The following is a 7,570-nucleotide window of genomic DNA, read 5'->3' on the forward strand; positions in this document are numbered from 1 at the left end:
CAAAAAAGAAAAAGAAAAAAAATACCTAGGTTGTACTCATTGAAGACAGTGGTTCAGGTTTAGGTCAGAAGGATATTTTAAAATTCTCCCTTAAATCGAAGATGGCTGGGTCTTTGTTTCCAATCTGATGTTTACAAACATATCCAGGTGCAGATCCACAGAAGTTGCAATAGAGGTGTGAGTGTTTTGTGCCAAACCAGTCTAATTTAGATGGACTCTCTCTGACAATTGTTCCCAAAATTTTGTTTCCCGGAGTAGGCAGGCTAGAAACTCCTCCAACGAGAGGGTGGTTTATAGAGATTTGTTACTATTCTGATATAGTACACATTTTATATATGTCTGTATACATTCAAATGGGCAATTCTCAGAAGTTCTAGTGGAATCAGATCCTCATTGATTATAGTAACTTCTCATTCCTCATTCTTGCTCCCTGTCCAAAAAACGATCTGCACCCAAGTCTTTGCCTCAGGTTCTCCTTGTGGGACAACCCAAAGCAAGACACCCTCCTTGAATTGTGTTAGAAAGAAACAATTGTCAACCACTAGTTACAAAAGGATTTATTATCTGACAGTTAAATTCACTCACTTTCATAGTAGAGTGATCAGTATTTCAAATTATTCATTCAGTGTCCCAACTGGAAGTTTATATATCTGAAGACTGTAAAATATTAATGTCATGATAGGTTAAAGGCAGGCTTTATATTTGAAGTGGGAGAAGAGCAATTGTGAAAAGAATGTGTGAAATAAGACCATTTGAAGCTTCAACAATGGATGGGTTCTTAGTCACCGCTTTAGAAAAATATATGTATGTAAATTGAGGACCTGAAAATTGAACTATTCATGCTTGTGTACATCTTGGAAAGTCTTTGGGTATCCTCGGGGGTAGGTAAGACCTAGCTTTAAAGATTAGTTGTCTAGAATACCCCAGAGACAGACAGACACACGCACATACACACACACACAGACACACACACCCCCCAAGCCCAAACTAAACACATGGTATTTGGGGTATACATGGAAGAAACATAATCTCTATGTCTCAAGGAAAGTCGAGAAGGAGATCTGTTGTAAAAGGACTTCATCAAAAGTTATAGGAGGTGACTTTTATGGGCCATCTGAGATTTCTTTTGATTCTGATGAAGAACATGAGAACAAAGAATTGATCAACATTCATGCTCAATTAACATTTATTTCATGCTTTCTATGTACTAGAGATGTTTTAGGAACTTTTGTATCCACAATCTCATGAAAACATCACACATCACACTAATGGTTCTCTTGGGGTGGGAATGACCATTCCAAGTTGAAATTTAGTTCAAATTGAACCACCTGTCAAATTCATATTTATTAATGAAAGAATCGAGTTCCTAACTAGAACTTCTGATTTAAAGTTCCATATCCTTTAACAATATCACAGTAAGACTGAAAAAGAACTCTAGCTAGAAGTTAAACAGAAATATAAGGCTTCTCCCTCCCCAGCCACAAAATGCATATGTCTAATATGATGTCGACTGAAGTTTTCCCTGACACTAATCCCTACTGCCCACAACTCCAGGCAGAATTAGCTGCTTTTTTTTCTTTGTGTTTCATATATTGTACATATATTGGTTAGAACGTTTTTTGCATTTTATGGTAATTATTTTCTCATCTGTCTCTCTACATCATTAGAGTGTTTTCTGAGGGAAGAGACTGTGTCTGCTTTATCTTCATAATTATCTTCACAATCTAGTGCCAAGCACAGTGCCTTAACACAGAGGAGGCATTCAGTTACTATTTACTGAGTGGATAATTATACAAATGAGTGAAAGTAAAAGGATGGCCATTTTACCCATATTCTCCTAAACTGGACTATTCTACATTCCTCCTGGGCCTGCTGCCAAAGAAAGTTTAGACTTCCAGAACTTTCCAGAGAGCATTTTTCATATCCTTATTCTTGAGGGTTGAAAAGTGGAGTCACCATTGCATAGAATAGGGTCATAATCTTTGGCATCAAGGTGGAGTGGCTGGATCCAGGGCTCACATGCATCACCACGATGGTCCCATAGAATAGCAGCACCACAGCCAAATGGGACCCACAGGTGGAAAAGGCTTTATGTCGACTGGATGCTGAGGGCAACCGAAGCACAGCAAGTAGGACCAGGGTGTAGGAGATGAGGATGAAAAGGAAGCTGAGCAGGATGATGAGGGAGCTTAGGGTATAGCTGGTAAGCTTGGACATGGGGGCAGGAGCACACGAAAGGGTCAGCAATGGGCCTGAGTCACACACAAAGTGGTCAATTACATTGGGGCCACAGAAAGGCAGTTGGGAGATAAGAATAACAGGCACCAGATACCAGAGAAAGCCACACACCCAACAAGTAATCACGAGGTTGAAACAACATTGTCCAGTCATAACTGTGGCATAATGCATAGGATGAGAGATGGCAAAGTATCAATCAAATGACATTGCTGAGAGAAAGAAGCACTCAGTGGAGCCCATGGAAAAGAAAAAATATGATTGAAGGAAGCACCCAGTGAAAGAGATGGCCTTGGTGTTTGAGAAGAAGTTAAGCAGTGTGTTGGGAACAGTGGAGTTGACGTACCAGATCTCCAGGAATGCAAAATTCCCCAAAAGGAAGTACATGGGGATGTGGAGCTGCTGGTCCTAACACACAGCACAGATAATGGCTCCATTTCCCATGAGAGTCAGGAGGTAGACGATGCAGAAGAACATAAACAGGATGACTTGAATCTCCCTGCTGCAGGGAAAACCCAGAAGGATGAATTCATGCACTTATTCAGAATAGAATCCTGATCTGGAGATGTTCATTTAGTCCATAAGCTGTGCTGCAATGAAACATAATTATGAAGCCAAATCCAAGCAACTCAGCATAACATATAAGGACCTTCATGATCTGATCTTTATCTACTTATTTAACCTCATCAGTTTCCTTGTATTCTCTTGAGTCTTGTGTCCCAGTAATAAAAGAATAGTTGCACTTCTACCAAATGTCATGATGTTCTCCCCACCTAAGGTATCTATTTCTCCTTCCTTCCTTCCTTCCTTCCTTCCTTCCTTCCTTCCTTCCTTCCTTCCTTCCTTCCCTCCCTCCCTCCCTCCCTCCCTCTCTCCCTCTTCCCCTATCTTCCCATCCCTTCTGGGTCCTTTCCTTTCTCTTTCTCCATCTTTTTGCCTATTTGTTTACTAATTTACTTCTTTTTGTTTGCATAACTTGTACATGCAACTTACACTCTTCACTTCAAGGTCCAGTGGAATGGTTCTTTACTTGCATGAGGTGGTGGTGAAGGCAGATGAGAGCAAAGGCTTGGCAAAAGAGGAAACGGTGGACCAATATGGTATGAGACTAGAGTAACAAGATGTGCCCATTTGCAGGAGACTATCCCAATTTTAGCACTGGGAGTTTTGTGATTCAGAATACTCCTCAGCCCTAGGGAAACAGGGACAGTTGGTCACCCTGTGTGAGATCCTGAAGCTGACCCTGCTACTTTAAAAACACATATGCACCTGTCCCCTTGGGTCCTACTGAAGTCCTCCTTTGCCTAATTTGTCTGCAGAGAAAAAGGAAAGGTCTTCAGTATGACCCATGAGAGTACTGAGAGGACACATGAAAGTACTGAGAAGATGCTTGGAAACAAAAGCACAACAGCAGGGCAATGCCCAAATGGCTTTCCAGGAATTGCTGGATGTTATGTGCAGCAGTGAGCACTAATCATCAAACAGAGGCCACCACACTCCAGATTCAAAAGCTGTGTGGAATCACATGGCCAAGGTTCTGGGGTGGGTGGATGCAACCCTGATGCTCTCTTTTTTTTTTTTTTCCCACTCAAGACTAAATTACTTAGTAATGCATTATTTTTCGACACAGATTTCCTTTGAGCAATCCTGTTGTCCTATCTTCTTATGGTTCCCTTTTAAGGCAGTTGATTCTTTAATTCAGATGTCTCCAAAGTTATTAGTAGAAGAAAAAGACTCCATGAAGCCCTTTGCAAAAGGAAAATATAGTGGTAGGAAAGAACCAGTGAGACAGAGTGACTTGGTATTTAAGAAGAAATTGGGGTTGGTAATCTGATCTAGATTGAGTTGATGATCTTCCAAAACATTTAATGATCTGGTTTCCAATGATCAATAGAATGAAGAAAAAATAAAACAACCTTGGGAAAAGAAAGACCTGAATAGTTTAACTTAGTTTCCTTACTCATGGAAAAAAGTATTTCACATTTCCTGAAGGGCATGCTGGCATTCATATTAATCACATTAAGTCAGATACTTCCTTCAGAAGAACTGAATTTCTCCCTGGTGGTAGTTACTCTGGTTTGGCCAGATTCTCCCTCTGTGTCTGCTTCATTCAGTTTGCCATGTTATTATGGAATCTCTCTTATCAGATGAAAGCATTACTCTGATTTCCCGAGTCTTGGCTACTCACTAGTTAGACATTATATATGTGTATAAATAAAAACAAAGCACAAAGAGCTAATATTCTTTTAGTTTTAAAAATAATTTGTGAAACATCCCCAAACTGATTTGCTTTTCCTAATTCCTTAACCTGCTTGGACCTCCTAGAGGATGGTAGTTATTTATAATAGCTTTTGTCTTCAGTTATGTGTCTCTCTGAAAACCTGAAAGGATGTAATACAACTCCCAAAATGGATGGAGGAAACAGTACTTTTAATCCTATGTGACAACATCTTCTATGAATTACTAGTCATAAAGCAATAATATTGTTATTTATTTATTTATTTTTATTTTTATTTTTTGTAATTTCTAGGGCTGCACCCACGGCATATGGAGGTTTCCAGGCATGAGGTCTAGTCAGAGCTGTGCCAGAGCCACAGCCAGGCCAGATCTGAGCCGGATCTGCGACTTACACCACAGCTCACGGCAACGCCGGATGCTTAACCCACTGAGTGAGGCCAGGGATCGAATGTGCAACCTCCTTGTTCCTAGTCAGATTCGTTAACCACTGAGCCATGACGGGAGTTCCCTGTTGTTTATTTTGTTAATCACTGCACCCATGGCATGTTGAAGTTCCTGGGCCAGGGACTGACTTCGAATCACAACTGCAACCCAAGCTGAAGCTGCAACAACATGGATCCTTTAACCACTGTGCCCAGCCAGGGATCAAACTTGCCCCTCCACAGCGACCTGAGCCACTGCTGTTGGATTCTCAACCCACTGCACCACAGGTGGTTCTTCCTCTTTTATTTTAGAAAGAGAATATATCGTAACTTATTTAGAGTTGTGAAAAAGCTAGAAAAAGGATTCCTCTTTCAGTTAATGACAAACACCACAGCTTTGCCTGGGAATTGAAGCTATTTAGATTTTATCCCTTAGCTCTTTTATCAAGAATACCACCACCAACAACAAAATTAGGATTAGTTCTTGCGAAAAAAAGGGGTAGGGATATGATGAGATTTCTGCCTACCTGGGAGCTATGCTTTGGAGGAACTGAGTCTTCTCAGCTTCAGTTTCAAAAGTGTGGATTCCCAGGACCTTCACTGGAAAACAAACCCCCTTTTGTACAATGAACTGCAATGACTAACAAGAGTTTCATCAGGGGAGGTGTTTGGAGGATGACATAGATGAGACGTTGGGAGTAGTTACCAGTTTCTTATTTGGAAGAGAGGATTCAAGTACCACCTATATAAACATTTTAATCTAAAAGTGGAGTTCTATTTTAGATTAAAATGGAGAGGACTCTATTTTGGGCCTGTATTTCCAAAGATTTGATTCCTGCATATTTAAAAAATGACTCCTTATCTCAGTAGTCCTTTGGGCAGGCCAGTATCTCAGGCCAATATCTTCCTTTACCTTCTGTGATTAGATGCCTTTGGGAGAGGAACTAGGAAAAATAAGTAGTTATGTGAAATGAGTATGTGGCTGTGTCTACTGAACTAAAAGCTAATTATGAGTTGTTCTTTGCTCTGTAAAACCAAGGTTCCTCAAGGGAAAGGTGATAGCCATATAGCTGATTGCCAGAGAAAGGTAGAAAATAAATAAATAAATAAATAAATAAATAAATAAATAAATAAATATTTCTTTCTCATGAGGAAGAAATAAGGGACAACTTAATGTGAGGGCTTTGTTTCTAGTTCATAAAGTAAATCCACTATAATGTCATCTTTGGTTTTCTTCAGAATCAGTGGTCTAATCTTATTAGCTCTGTATTGGCACAATATGATTATCTTTCTCTTATGATTCTTGGAAATATTCCCAATGTTCTAATATTGTTTGTGTATATGTATTAAAAAAAGGAGTTATGTTTTTTGGTCAGTATAATAGGTGCAATAACCATATTTTAAAAACATCTCCTCTGACATGTTTTTTACATATTTCTTTAAGACTCACCATCTAAATGACCTTTTAGAGAATTCCTAGAGTCAGATACAGTAACACAGAGTGATAGAATCAGTCTATTAATGCCTACTTCTGTGTTGCAGCAAAAGATTGAGTGAAAATATTTGCAATATAAAACATTTATAGGTCATTATAGTGCAATGTGGGGAGCTCTGAGCATAAAGAGTCAGTTTGAGGTAGCAGAACCACAGTGTGTGTATGGTGATTGGGAATGGAAGACACCAGGTAGAGAGAACATGGACCAAGATACATTTCCCTACTTAATAATTTTATCTAGGGTCAGTTCTTTCCCTCTTAATGTCATCCGTGTTAGGCATTTTGGGCTTTTCAAGATAGTATTGCAGAGACACGAGACATGAATTGACTTACTGTACTCACTTGCCAGAAAGTTCTTGGCACAAAGAAGAGAAATACAATTCCAATTCATGGTTTTTGACCTGGAACCAGACCTTATAAGTCCTAACTCGTACCTGGTCGTCTGACTTCATAATGTCCAAGACCTTTTGACATTTGTGCTGCAGTGAAATTTTAGTTATCTGTGAAATATAGGATCAGAGAAAGATGGATGAATGAACTTCACAGATAATTTGAAATCTCTGCAACCATTTCTGTTGCCTCTACCTCCAAAGTATATTTATGAAACCTCAAATGATGAATTGAAATGAACACCTTTTATCTTTCAATTTACTTCAAGTGATACGACAAGATGAGCAGCTGGAGAGAAGAGGAGGAACAAGGAACCTGAGCGATTCTTTCTGTATGAACTAGTAAGGAAGCTAGATCCTTCTTTGTAACCCCCTACCACTTGCTTAGGATTTAAGCCACTTGCTCAGAGAAGAGCACTTTATTTATTTATTTATTTATTTATTTATTTTTGTCTTTTTAGGGCCACACTCGTGGCATATGGAAGTTCCCAGGCTAGGAATTGAATTGGAGCTGTAGCTGCCAGCCTACGCCACAGCCACAGCAACACCAGATCTGAGCCACATCTGCGAACTACACCACAGCTCATGGCAATGCCGGATCCTTATGCACTGAGCGACGCCAGGGATTGAACCCGATTCATGGATACTAGCCAGATTTGTTACTGCTGGGCCACAGTGGAAACACCAGTGAAGAGCACTTCAAAAATTATAATTGCAAGGATTCTTTTTTCTTTAAGTATTTATATTTTAAGGTTAATCTCTAGATCAATCCAAAGGGCAAGAGAGTCTGC

At 39.6% G+C, this 7,570-nt stretch overlaps 1 pseudogene; it reads right to left on the reverse strand.

Moving 5' to 3' along the window:
- Positions 1 to 1,886: 1,886 nt before the first annotated feature.
- On the reverse strand, positions 1,887 to 6,864 carry LOC100156337 (annotated as a pseudogene).
- Positions 6,865 to 7,570: the final 706 nt, after the last annotated feature.

The sequence above is a fragment of the Sus scrofa genome, unplaced genomic scaffold (genome assembly GCF_000003025.6).
Source record: "Sus scrofa isolate TJ Tabasco breed Duroc unplaced genomic scaffold, Sscrofa11.1 Contig740, whole genome shotgun sequence".
NCBI lineage: Eukaryota > Metazoa > Chordata > Mammalia > Artiodactyla > Suidae > Sus > Sus scrofa.